General features: G+C 39.8%; 1 non-coding gene across 1 annotated transcript; it reads left to right on the forward strand.

Moving 5' to 3' along the window:
- Window positions 1-10,888: 10,888 nt before the first annotated feature.
- On the forward strand, window positions 10,889-11,029 carry LOC113141713 (U4 spliceosomal RNA). The gene has a single exon (XR_003296790.1). It is a non-coding gene; the product is annotated as a U4 spliceosomal RNA (small nuclear RNA).
- Window positions 11,030-13,352: the final 2,323 nt, after the last annotated feature.

The raw sequence follows: 13,352 nt of genomic DNA on the forward strand, positions 1-13,352 counted from the left end.
GGAACAGATATGTTTTGAGTGATGATTTAAAAGTTGATAAGTCCGGAGACGACCGGATGCGATGAGGGAGAATGTTCCAAAGGCGGGGCGCAGTGTGGCTGAAGGATCTAGCGCCCATGGTGGCCAGGCGCGCTGTAGGGGTGCAGAGGAGAGTGGAACTGGAGGAGCGGAGAGGACGAGGCGGAGAATAGATATGAAGTAGTTCAGTGATGTATGGTGGGGCAATAGAGTGGAGGGCTTTGTAGGTGAGAAGGAGGATTTTATAGTTTATACGGAAGGACACAGGGAGCCAGTGAAGTTGTTTAAGGACAGGGGTGATATGATGTGAGGATGGAGTTCTGGTGATGATTCGGGCAGCAGAGTTCTGGACAAGTTGAAGTTTGCGAAGTGATTTGAGAGGTAGACCAGTGAGGAGTGAGTTACAGTAATCCAAACGAGAGGTGACAAAGGCATTAATGAGTATTGCCGTGCTATCGGTGGTGAGTGAGGAACGCATGCGGTTTATGTTACGGAGATGGGAATAGGCCGACCGGGTAGTGGTATTGATATGCTGAGTGAAGGAGAGAGTACCGTCTAGGATGACACCCAGGCTTTTAACTTGGGGGGAGGGGGGGAAAGTATTGTTGTCAGTTTGAATGGAGAAGGTGCTGGTTTTAGAAAGGGTGGATCTGGTGCCCACGAGGAGAATTTCAGTTTTGTCAGGGTTGAGTTTCAAAAAGTTATGGGTGAACCAGGATTTGATATTATGTAAGCAGGTAAGGAGGGAGGGAGGGGGGAGGGTAGAAGATGGAGCAGCAGAGAGGTAGAGCTGGGTGTCGTCTGCATAACAGTGGAAATTGATGTTATGTTGCCTAAGGATATTTCTGAGAGGAAGGAGATAAATAATAAATGCTCCAAAGCTCTTGGATCCATGGGAGATCATCAATAGTGAAGGTGATGGACCCTATGCCGTCAAGACCATATTGCGGTGGGTCCTAAACGGTCTTGTGAAGGAAACAGATGACAGGCGGAAGATTGGCTTTCAATCAGTCACTGCTAATAGGATTTCTGTTACCAAGCTGGAAGAACTATTGGTTGCTCAGTACAATCATGATTTTGATGAGAAATCTTCAGAGGATGATTTCAAAATGTCTAGAGAAGATCAGAGGTTTATGAAGATAATGGAACAGTCAATTAGCATTGAAAATGGTCACTATTGTATAGACCTACCCTTCAGAAAGACTGATGTCATCATGCCTATTAATAGGTGCGTTAGAGAACAACGTTTAAAGAGCTTGAAAAGGAAGTTCAGTTGTAACCAGGAGTTTCAAGAAGAGTACACTGCTTTTCTTGCTGATGTTATCGATAAGGGGTATGCTGAAGCAGTACCACAAAATCAGTTACTTCGAGATGATAGTAAAGTGTGGTATGTCCCACATCATGGGGTATACCATCCTAAAAAGAAGACCATTAGAGTTGTGTTTGATTGCAGTGCAGTTTTCAAAGGAGTGTCCTTAAATTCACAATTGCTACAAGGCCCAAATCTTACCAACACATTGTTGGGTGTTTTGACTAGATTTAGGCAAGAACATGTGACTTTGATGGCAGACATTCAGGCCATGTTCCACCAAGTAAAAGTATCAAAGAAGAACGTGGATTTTCTTTGTTTTTTATGGTGGCCCAACGGTGATACTACGCAAAGCTTCAAAGAATACAGAATGAAAGTCCATTTGTTTGGAGCTATTTAATCACCAGCTTGCAGCAATTTTGCTTTGAGAAAACTTGCCGAAGATCACAAGGATTGCTTTAAAAATAAAGTCTTGAATTCTATCCTGCATAGCTTTTATGTAGATGATTGTTTAATATCTGTTCCCACAGAAGAGGAGGCGCTTCAAATGGTTAAAGACTTAACTACAGTTTGTTCCAAAGGAGGATTTCAGTTATCCAAATGGATAAGTAATAGCCATTAAGTGCTAGCAAATGTTCCAGAAGAACGTCTGTCAAAATCGACGAAAGATCTCAATCTGGAAAAAGACAACCTGCCTGTGGAAAGAGCGCTTGGCTTGCACTGGTGTGTGGAATCTGATGCATTCATGTTCAAGATTGCTTGTTATGACCCTGGGTCATTATGTGTGAGGTTTGTTGTGATTTGTTTGCTGTTAGCTCTCATCCCCAGTTCTTGGTGTGTGTATGTGAGAGAGAGAAAGGAGTGTGCATGGAGTCTAGGTGGATCCATGGGGTTGGTCCATTCAAACGGAATTGATGTTCCAGGATTGGTCCTGTTCTTCCAGGTCGGAAGACTATATGAAGTTCCAACTAACTGCACCCTGAGAGCTCTTCTCCATCTCTGCCACTCCCAAACCAGCACTCTTTGTTGTAGAACTCTGTATTGGTAAAGAAGCCTATCGATGTGTGGAACAAATTGTAACTTTAGAGAAAGGACTTTGTGACTTTAATTGCACTGTAAATATTGAGCACCAGGCAGCATTTTCTTTTAGTAAGAAGCCCAGTTATTTGATTTACATTTTCCCCTGTTTTTGTTAGGAGACCAGGGTAGAATACCTGTCTTTTTGTTGGTTTTTGTTTGGTTAGGTAATAGCAGGGTTGCCTTGGAGTTTTGGTTGTTATTTTGGGCATTGAGTATTTAAAAATGTGGCAAAATAAATTGCTACCTTTACTTGTATTTGGTGTGTTGCTGGTTCTGTTGAGAGTGGGAAAAGCTTAGAGAAAGCTCACATCGTGTTACGTCCCGGTATCCCCTAGGCCGGGCGTAACATTCTGTAAGTGAAAGACCATACACAAGACGAGGCGTTTTGACAGTTGTTGGTTCTATTTATGATCCCTTGGGATTTCTTTCCCCACTAATACTTCCTTCCAAGTTGCTGTTACAGGAATTGTGCAAAAGAAACATTGGATGGGATAATGAAATGCCACAAACCCTTTCACGCCAATGGTCTGAGTGGCTGCAAGATCTCAACAAGGTAGCTATGGTGAAAGTTGACAGATGCATCAGGCCAAAGGATTTTGGAACGATCAGGACAGCTCAATTGCATCACTTTTCAAATGCAAGTCAATGTGGTTATGAAACTGTTTCTTACTTGCGTCTGGAAGATGAAAATAAAATGGTAAGACTTTCCTTCATGCTTGGAAAATCCAGAGTTACTCCTTTGAAACAGATAACTATACCAAGACTTGAACTTGCTGCTGCTGTTTTAGCAGTCAGAATTGACAAGATGCTTAAGAAGTTAACTTCAATGGGATCTAGATAAGTCAGTGTTTTGGACAGACAGCCAAACTGTATGGAAGTATATTGCCAATGATGCCAAAAGGTTTCATACATTTGTAGAGTGTCGTTCATCAGGGATGTAACAGACGTTGTACAGTGGAGACATATTGGTACAAAATTGAATCTGGCTGATGATGCCTCTAGAGCAGGGGTATTCAACTAAAATGTAAAGAGGTCCAGTTAGAGAAAATGTCTTGAAGCAAAGGTCCAGAAGATCATAATGTCTGACTAGTTAGTGTGATATATATTTAAGTAGCCTAGTAGTTTTATCAACATCTGCATGTAATCAATACCTGACTGTCAAATCAGATGAATTCATAATCTTTATGTTGTGTCTCATAATGGCGTTTCACATTGGTACTTTTAATAAGTGCCACGGTTTCTGAACATATGAGACACACTGGTTTAGTGTTCCCAGTGGGAAGTATGAACAGAAACTTTTCTTTTTTTGGAGGGCGCCATTTGTTCCTTATTTTTCTCTCCCTTTCTCCGTCTCACTCGGCTGTTTCTCTCCCTTTGTTTTCAACATGTATCGCCTTTTTTCTTTTTCTTTGTAACCGTCTTTTCATGTGTAACTTGCCTCTAGCTCTGTTTACACTGTAGCGTCGTAATGTTTACTGCTGGGAATGCACAGACTTGATTGGCTGAGTGGTATCACGTGGGATGGCTCAACTCGCATGCAATTGGTCTGTGCATTTCCACTACCGTAAAGTCTACTAAAGCCGGTGGAAATAAAAGGGCCCGTTACGTTTTAAATCATAACCTTCTCTAGGTACGGGTCCGGATGGGGCAGCTTTTGGGTCCGCACCCGGACCGCGGTCCGCCTGTTAGTGACCTAGGCTCTAGAGGCATGTCTATTGAAAACTTCTTGAAGTCCAGCAGATGGATACAGGGTCCAGATTTTCTGTTAGAATCTTAAGGATGGCTACAATCCTCTTTTGACCGAGCCTTGATGGATAATCCTGAGGTAAAAAAAGATACAGTGGTAAACGCTGCCATTTCAAACTGTTCTGACAGTGCTACTCATCAACTCCTGAACTATTTCTGATTGGACAAAACTGAAAACTGCAGTGGCATGGATTTTAAAGTTCAAAGAAGTTCTTTTGAAGCTCAAGCAACAAAGAAAACACATTCAGTCCTCATTTACTTCTGGAACGAGCAATTCTACTGTAAAGCAGGACAGAGTTAAGGAGGAAATGAGAAGGTTTCGAACTAGATTCTATGGTCAAAGTCTTACACCACATGATCTTTCTCAAGCGGAATCAGCAATTATTGGATTTTCTCAATATGAAGCATTCAAACAAGAAATTTCTTCCTTGCAAAGTGGAACATCTGGAGTTTAAAGGTCTAGTAACATCTACAAGCTTGATCCAGTATTGATGGATGGTTTACTTAGAGTGAGTGGAAGACTGGTAGAGCAGCAATGCCCGAGAAAACAAAAAAACAGTTATCTTACCAAAAGAACATCATGTACCTTAGACAGAAAGAACATCATGTATCCAAACATATTATGCAACATGTCCATAAACAACTGGGTCATGCAGGGAGAAATCACATGTTGTCAACATTACGAAAGAGGTACTGGATTATTGATGCAAACTCTGCTTGTAGAAAGGTAATCTCTGAATGTGTTGTGTGTTGACGTTTTCAAGGCAAAATTGGAGAACAGAAAATGGCTGACTTGCCAAAAGAAAGGATCATGCCGGATTTGCCTCCTTTTTCCAACACTGGTGTGGACTACTTTGGACCTGTTGATGTGAAGAAAGGTCGCAGTGTTGTTAAAAGATAGGGAGTTTTGTTTACCTGCATGACCAGTCGAGCAGTACACCTTGTACACATCCTACTCTCTGGATACAAATTCCTGCATAAATTACAGTTGTCATTTTATGTGCCGTCGTGGCCAAGTATTGCATTTAAGATCTGACAATGGCACAAATTTTATTGGAGCAGAGAGAGAGCTTAGAAATGCTTTAAAGAGTTTGGATCATGATAAAATTCAACGTACTAAACAGCTATAGGTCACACATCAAGGGAAGTGTTATAGAGCAGGTTGAACAAATGTTTTGTCACTGACTACAATGCCTCAGGTACAATGTTTTGTATGGTGCTTCTTTCAGTGTGTTGGATTGGTACTTGTTTAATGCAAATTACTAATTTAAACTACATTATATGTGAGCAGCAGTCAGAGAGGATGAGCACTATCTGGCAGGGAAAATGATTGTCCATGGTGCACGAGGGTCTGGTCCACATTTCCTGTCAAAGGATCTCATCAGTCATATGTTGGTGAAATTGACCTTCAGTGCAACTATCATAGACATTGAAGATGAAGACGTAGGGAAAGTACAGAATGAGGTATACAGGTTATGAGTTGGGTGTGCAATGTCAGCAACAATAATTGATTGGTGAATGTTTCAGAAGGCAAGAAAAAGCAAACCAATCAGCAGAAGATGAAAACATCCGTTTAGATCTCTTCTTTTCTTATTATTATATTATTAGTTATATAATATATTAATATACATATTATTAGTAGTAGTATTATATTTATTTTAGAGATGAAATACACAGAAAATGTCTCCACTATTAAATGAGTGTACCTGTAGGCCAGTGTGTTACTCATAGTCTTGTACATTTCACTGAAACTGCAACTCTTATGTACCACAGCTTGAAATGTTTGTCTGACTGATCAGAATGATGTGGAACAACACCCATATATGCCTGTATTGGGCTCCTGTGTGTTTAGGTAAAGCATGTATCCTCATTGGAGTCACTGAAGGACCTACTTCTGAAAAACAACACCATGTTTGCAACTGCTGGCTGTCTGAAGCGTGAGGTCGGTGAAGCAGAAGGATGAAATTGTGAATATATTTCTAAAGTGGTATAGAATCGGTCCAGACTCTTCCACTACACAGCCATGTTGTTGTCACAGATGCAGTGTGCAGTTAAACTTTGTCCTGCTAAAATATCCAAGGCCATCTTTGAAAAAGGACTTGGAGCATATGCTGCTCTAAAAGCTGATATATCTTTCAGCATTGATGGTACCGTTCCAGACGTGCACTAATGAACCCCCTATACCATCAGAGATGCAGGCTTTTGATCTGAGAGAACAAGCTTTAAGGTTCCTCTCCTCTTTAGTCCAGAGGTCACAGCGCCCATGGTTGCCATAAAGAATGTCAGATTTTGATTCCTATGACCACAGAACAATTTTCCACTTTAAAACAGACCATTTTACATGAGCCCTGGCCCAGAGAAGATGGAGGTGTTTCTGGATCAGGTCCATGTACGGCTGCTTCTTTGCATGATAGAGCTTGAACTTGCATTTCTGGATGGCAAAGTGAACTGTGTTCACAGACAGTGATTTCTGGAAGTGTTCCTGAGCCCATGCAGTGATGTCCATCACAGAACCATGACTGTTTTTAATGCAGGGCCATCTGAGGACCCAGTCTTGTGTTTCAGCCTTGTCCCTTCACAGACTTCCCCAGATTCTCTGAATCTTTTGATGATATTATGTACTGTAGATGATGATATATTTAGTCTTTGCAGTTTTCTGTTGAAAAACATTATTATGGCAATTTGTAGATGCAGCTTTTCACAGATTGGTGAACCTATGTCTATCTTTGACTTTTCATACCCAATCATGTTACTGACCTGTTGCCAATTAACCTAATTAGTTGCAGATGTTCTTCCAGCTCTTCCTTGTTAGTGCCACTTCCTTTTCCAGCCTTTTGTTGCTTCTGTCCCAAATTTTTGAGACATGTTGCTGCCATCAATTTCAAAATTAGCTTATTTTTTCTTCCAACTACATTTGGTCACTTTAAACATTTGATATGTTTGCTATGTTCTACTGTGAATGAAATATGGGTTTATGGGATTTACAAATCATTGCATTCTGATTTTATGTAGAGTTTACACAGCGTCCCAACTTTTTTGGAATTGGGGTTGTAGTTTGGTTACAATAATAATCCATTTCATTTGTAATGCACTTTACATTTAAAAAATCTCAAAGTGCTGTACATCATGAATAAAAACACCTGCAGTACATTTTTAAGTTAGAAATGTTGGGATAAAAATATAAATAGTTCTGCTCCTCCGTGGCTGATTTTAAATTTATAGAAGAGTTCAGAATGTCCCACTGACTTACAGCTCTATGTCTTCACATGTTATTTCACTGTACAGTCACTGGGGGGCAGTATTGGATATATCATGGCTGTATAGTGCTTGTGCTTTTGTGCAGGAAGGTCAAAAATGATCCTGCTCACAAAGGCTGTTTTTAATATTTATAAATGATGAATTTAAAAATATCACACGGATCATGGAGGTTTTTCCATGGGAGTCAGGCAGAGTATTGGTCTCCTTCTCCACTGACTAAAGGGTGGTCGCTGGGTGGGCAGCAGTTTCACAGGATTCATGTTTTCTCACATGGATCAGTAACTGATCTCTTCTTACAAGGGTTTTTGGACAGTAAGGGCAGTGAAAGTGAGAAGATGTCGACAGGACTGTAGACCACATTTAAAAATGGTGAATTCTGCAACATCCAAACAGAAGATAAATTAATATCTTGTTGACATATTGATGCCTGCAAGCAGTGAGCTCACACTTCAAATATGAAAAGGGCAAAACATTATAGTTCTGTCAGCTAAAAGTTAATTCATACTGAAAGACCAATAGTCTATATTAACAACACACTGAACTAGTATTAACTAGGAAAGTGACTCACATCGACAGTTTTATAATCACTTGCTATTCTTCACATTTAGTTTCACGCTCCCCAAAAAAATCTCACACACTGCCGACCACCGTGCGAAATAAAATCACCTGCACCCCGAAAAAGTCACCGGCGCCACCGACTACTGTGCTGAAAAAAATTACCTGCACCCCCCAAAAAAAATTACCCGTATCCCAGACTACAGTGCCAAAAAAATCACACGCTCCCCAAAGAAATTCACCCACACCCTGAAAAAGTCACCCGCGCCACCGACTACTGTGCTTAAGAAATCACCCCCCCCCCCCCCCCCCCCCCAAAAAAAAAAAGACTACTGCAGATACCGGCACCCCAAAAATATCACCCGCACCCCGGACTAAAAAGTGCCAAAAAAATCACACGCTCCCCAAAAAAATCACCCACGCCACCGACTACTGTGCTGAAAAAAATCACCTGCACCCCAAAAAACGCACCTGCACCCCGGACTACAGTGCCAAAGAAATCACACGCTGCCCAAAAAAATCACCGCACTGCCGACTACTGTGCAGAAAAAATCACATGCTCTCACATGTGTCTTACTGTCAAACTGAAGAGATGTCTCAGCTCAAGAATGTCGTGTTGTAATTTCACAATCTTTAGAATGTAAGTGCTGCCATCTGCTGGCGAAGCAGTTTTATTTTTTAATTAAGACTATTACAACAAAGAAACCTGTTCACCTTCTATATACTAATGACGACGAGGTGATATCTTTTATCCAGCAATGCAGCCTTATGTTTATAAGACGGTCCAATGTTTGACAGACGTGGTTACTAAACTGCAGTGTCTAATGTTACCCTGGCTAAATAGATCAATGTTGATCCGTGACAGTGCAACGTTAGGCCTATAATGTATTCTCAATCACACTAACATTAGTTGTTATCTTAAATTACATGTTTTGTCTTTAATTTCAGGTCATGTCGATAAAGGTGCATCAAAACTGGAAGAAGTTTGTTTCTCAGATTTTCTCAGTGCAGGTGTGACTGTGACTGATGTTGCTTTGTCTGATCATAGTTGATTTGTCCATAATTCCCAAAGATGCAGCTGGACCTACATTTGTTCAGAAAAGACACATGAACAGGCAGAAATGAAGACTCAGGGCACAGAAAAGGGAGTGAGCCAAAATGGCCTAAATCACAGCTTCAGGTTCATTATGACATTTAGAAGCAGATGTTGTGTGTGTTCAATGACTGGCCAGTTATTGTCCTAATGCTTTGGTGGTCTGTGACCTGCTTATCAGACAGTGGTTCTGTATATTTGCCAAACATTTCTTGGCCTTTTGTGATGAAAATAATTAGACATTGTCAAGTCAACAGCTACTTCCTGCAGATAGTAGACCTTCCTCATCTTGGCTTGATCCCTGATGTAGCAATGCTGATGTTCATGCTGTCCTGCAGTCTATGGAAATGTTCTATGACACATCTATGTCTGATCATGTCAATATTTTAGGAGTCTTGATGTGGTGAGTTTTCCAGAGAAGCTGGATAAAGGTGACATTAAAGCAAGCATTTTATGTTCCACTGTGGATAATGAGAAATATTTTATTGATGGTCATAAATACATGACAGATATCTGACAGGTGAGTCCTGTTCACCTATTTAATGTTAGAAGGTCTTTACCAGTTTCTGGCAGTCAGTCTCTTTCAGACAACACCTGTGCAGTTTCCTGCTTCACACACAGAGTCAGGGGCAGAGTTCAGGGTGTCATTCATGCTTCCAGTCTCCGCCTCCAGCCTCCAGTCTGAACCTACACTGCTCCATTGCGGAAGTTGAACCTCAGTCCTCAGCAGCCGCGTTATGAGGATCACCAAGAAGTCCGCGCTGCTCCTCGTAGGTCAGTCTTGTTCAGAGCCGAGCGGAGACATTTTAGAGAGTGTGTCGGAGAAACTGTGTTAGGATGTGTGTCCTCTTTAAAACTCAATAAAACTCGAACTACCGTGTTTGTGCGTCCTGCATCAATTCATGTGGAGTAAATAAGGTTTTAATAAAAATGGCGCATTATACATTTTTTTCTAGTTTGTCATTTTGTTTAAGATTATAAACGAAAAACAAACCGATTATTTTTCAAAATTTTATTCAGAGCTTCGTTTTTTAATCACATGTACTAGTACCGGACCCTGCTGTCTGTCCTGGATGTGATCTATGCGTTTGAAGTGCAGCTCAGGTACAGGGAGACTCACGGGCTGGTTTTGAATATTGACTTAGCCACACAGAGAATTGTCTTCACATGTTATTTCACTGTACAGTCACTGGGAAATGATTCATTCATTAGAAAAACGTTGGCCACAGGTCATTTCTCACCTGCAAACTGTGTTTTGTGGAAACACAAGTCAACACAAAAATAGCAAAAAGTTAGTTTTTGTGTCAATTCTGAAATAATATATGCTGATATTTCTGACAAAACGCTAAATTCAATAAATCATTTCTAAATATTAAGAACAGCCTCTGTGAGCAGGTTTATTTTTGACCTTCCTGCACAAAAGCACAAGCACTTCTGCCAACGATACAGCCATACATGGCTGGGAATGTTGTATATTTCCATAGGGTATGATAAAGTCTGTTTTATATTTTAGTATCTATAATATTATGTATAGAATGAATTGTCCTAAAGTGTGTAGCTGCCTAATGTGGGACATTTCAGCTCTAATGCCTGTAAGTTTTCCTAAAACTAATGAAGGACAATGAAACCATGAGTTATAGCACAAAGCTGTGATGTTTTGTGATTAAAGTCATATGACATCTGAAACGTCCAATCACAGATTAGAGTGCAGGGACCTTCAAAAGGGAAACACCCCATAAACCAGTTCAAAGTCTAAGTTGAAGAGATCAGACCCTAACAGAGAGGGGTCCGGCCCTGAGACACCCCATTGTTGTCTGTCTTAGTTCTCCATCCTTTCGCAGTGGCAGTATCGTAGCTTATGAGGTTTGTCTGAGGCACGATTGTTGCTAGTTGAAAACTTTACCCAATACCCCGCCTTGACGACTTGAAATATAGTTGGTCATTGCGATTTTTGATGGTCTCTAAGGAGACTGATGATGTGCTGAACATCAAGCTCTGTCACATATTCTGATAACAGGTGACTTTAACATCCATGTTGATCATCCTGAAGACAAACTCACAACAGATTTCTGTGCAGAGCTTCAAACTTTCCTACAACATGTGAGAGGCCCACACACACTCACGGTCACACATTGGATTTAGTTTTAACAAAAGATGTTATTTCAAGCATTATTGTCAAGAACATTGGCCTCTCTGACCATTTCTGTGTTTACTTAGACATGTCAGTTTTACTTGCTGCCCAAAACACATCAGTAGCTGGAAAAAAGATGTTTAAATGATCACACTGTGTTTATGGAAGCCATGTCTGTGTCAGGGAGCCAAACATCAGACTCTGCTGATTCACTTCTTCACCACTTTAAAACTCATTCATTTCCATTACAATTGTCATGAATCCTCCACGTATTTTTTCCTGTCAGTCATCAACCAGGACTGGTCAGCCCAAGAAATGTAATGTAATGAAGCTGAGAGATTTTCATGTTGATAGCTCAAAGCTAAGACTGTTCTATAAAAGTTCTATTGAGAGTGTCTTAACTTTCTGTATTCAGTGCTGGGATGGAGCAGTGTCCTTACAAAATAAAAATAATGCTTAAAATAATGTCTTTTGCTAAAAAAACACGAGGCTGGAAAAAAAGAGAAAACATTCAGTTTTATTGCATTTTATTTAAATGTCATTTAACCTTGACATTTTTGTGGTTACATTTTTTTTCCCTTAATTCTGGCTTATTGTATTCTACTTTTTAAAATGTATCCAGCTTTCAAAGAAATATGGGTCTGTGTTTACTGTTAACTCTGGACCCAAAACAGTGGTGGTCCTAAGTGGATACAAGGCAGTGAAAGAAGCCCTGATCAACCATGCGGAAGAGTTTGGAGATCAAAATGTCTCACCCATATCTAATGATACTGATCAGAGACATGGTATGACTTTACTTTACAGAACTTTTTTCTACACCATTTTTTTAATATTAGCAGAAGCAAAAATTACTGTAATTTTCATCTGCTAAATGTTACACCTTTTTCTTATGTGTTTTAGTGCAACCTGCTAATGTGTTTTTCTGGATATATTTGATGAGTCTATACTAGTTTGTCATAATATACACTGCACAGTGGCTTCAGGAGACATTCAGATCTCCTCACTTTTTTCACACTTATTGTGTCTATTTTTACCCATCATAGTCTCTGGAGATAAACTCTTCCACATCCAAATTATTTCCTCATAGTGTGTCATGTAATTGTTTTGTGTCCCTTTCTAAACTGTTTCCAGTCAAACCACTCTGCCACAAATGGGCTCCAGCAGACAAGATTGAGGTTTTTAATACATTTGCAAAATAATCTTTGTTATATCAGTTCCTGGATATATATTAATGGGCAAAATGTCAGTTTTAATATTCAATTTACACTGTAATAATGTGTAAAAGGTAAATGATTCTTTCTGAAGCCACTGTATTTATACTAATAATATATTCACACTGAACTTGTACAGATGTATTTTAACTTGTGTATGATGTATAACAGGAATATTGTTTGCCAAAGGCAAAACGTGGAAAGACATGAGACGGTTTGCCCTCACCACCCTCAGAGATTTTGGGTTGGGCAAAGGAGTGGGTGAGGATAAAATCTGAAAGGAATGCATCCATCTGATCTAGATGTCAAAAGCATGAATGTATGGAGTTGCTACAACACAAAAAAACAACTAAACATTTCTTCCATAGAATCTCTGGAAATTAAACTGCAACTCATATTACTGCTTGCATTTCTTTCACAAGGGCTGTTATGATCAGGACGCCCATCTATCAAATATACTGACTTCCAATTTCAAAACATGGTGAGAAGAGTCAATGAGACCATACGTGTTATAGGTTCTTCATAAATCCAGGTAAGCATGTAGACTGTAAGTTGATTATTGAAACAAATGTATATTTTAGTAATAAGACCAACAATAGGAATATTATTAAAACACAGACTGTTAGGAACCAAAAACCTCATTAAAGTTTCCTGTTAAGCATGAACATGTTTAATTTATAAAACCTACATGGCTTGTTGTTTGGTGCACATTCATCTTTATGAAACAATGTTCTTTTTACTGATGTGGTACAGGGTAACATGTTTCCCCAGCTGATTGGCTGCATAAAAAAACAGCAACTGGTATTAAGAAGTGTTGAAGGAATAAGATGTCAAGGATTTAATGAAAAACCTGAAAGAGACACTTAACTCTCACATATGCAGGGACTGGTGGACTGTTTTTTGACTCAGAGATAAGAGGTAAAGCAATATCTTTTACATTTTCCATCTCAG

This window comes from Mastacembelus armatus, chromosome 8 (assembly GCF_900324485.2).
Source record: "Mastacembelus armatus chromosome 8, fMasArm1.2, whole genome shotgun sequence".
Taxonomy (NCBI): domain Eukaryota; kingdom Metazoa; phylum Chordata; class Actinopteri; order Synbranchiformes; family Mastacembelidae; genus Mastacembelus; species Mastacembelus armatus.